The sequence below is a fragment of the Silene latifolia genome, chromosome Y, assembly GCF_048544455.1.
Source record: "Silene latifolia isolate original U9 population chromosome Y, ASM4854445v1, whole genome shotgun sequence".
In the NCBI taxonomy this organism is placed as follows: Eukaryota; Viridiplantae; Streptophyta; class Magnoliopsida; order Caryophyllales; family Caryophyllaceae; genus Silene; species Silene latifolia.
This window is the reverse complement of record NC_133538.1, coordinates 85,114,756-85,115,657: the sequence shown is the minus strand read 5'-3', so window position 1 is coordinate 85,115,657 and position 902 is coordinate 85,114,756. Positions and strand designations below refer to the sequence as shown.

At 39.2% G+C, this 902-nt stretch overlaps 1 non-coding gene across 1 annotated transcript; it reads right to left on the bottom strand.

Moving 5' to 3' along the window:
* Positions 1-444: 444 nt before the first annotated feature.
* On the bottom strand, positions 445-551 carry LOC141635081 (small nucleolar RNA R71). Its single transcript, XR_012539787.1, has one exon. It is a non-coding gene; the product is annotated as a small nucleolar RNA R71 (small nucleolar RNA).
* Positions 552-902: the final 351 nt, after the last annotated feature.

Here is a 902-nt window from a genome sequence, read left to right as displayed (position 1 = left end):
ACGAGGGATCAATTTCTTTGAGTGATAGAGGCCTAGTGGATATTGGGATTGAATTTGTAAATCCATTTGGTACCAACCTAATCACCCACCAAATCAACAAACCATGCCAAAAATCTCATCACATTCTGTACCTACCGAAGATAGTCTACCTAATGGTACTCCTAAACCTACACAGTCATTCAATTGGTTGAAAGAAGACAATTTGGAGGAATGCCAAGTAAGGATCCACATCATCACATGGAGACCTTTTGTGATTATTGTGAAGCTATCTCTCAAACGAGTGTGACTCAAGATCAAATATGATGGGTACTCTTTCTATTTTTATTGATAGGAGCCGCAAAGCAATGACTAAAGAGCTTGGACAAAACTACTCTTAGCATCGATTCATGGAAGAAGCTAGCCTTAGCTTTATAATAGATGTTCTACCCACTGGAGAAGAGCAACATGCTTAGAGCTCAAATCACGGGATTTAAGCAAAGAGATGAAGAATCACTATATGAAGCTTGGGAGCTTTTCAAGGCCATTTGTCGGTCTTGTCCTCACCATGGTCTTAATGAGTGGTTTCTAGTTCAACAATTTTGGAATGAACTTTAAGAAGATTCAAGAAATGTTTTGAACATGATTTCAAATGACATGTTCACGGAAGTTGATGACAACTAAACTTGGGCAAAAATTGAAGAGATGGCTACTCATAGCTCTCAATATGGTAGACGTCGAAAATCTAGTAGAGGAGGCCGACATGAGGTGGAGTCAGTGACACAACTTAGTGCCAATTTGGGTACTCAATTAAGTTCTCACATGGATACCATAAACTTGAAGTTCAAGCAAAGCCATAGAGGAAGTGAGGAAGGATTTAGCTCCACCAAAGCAACAAACGGTCCATCAAGTTAATGTCATGTTAT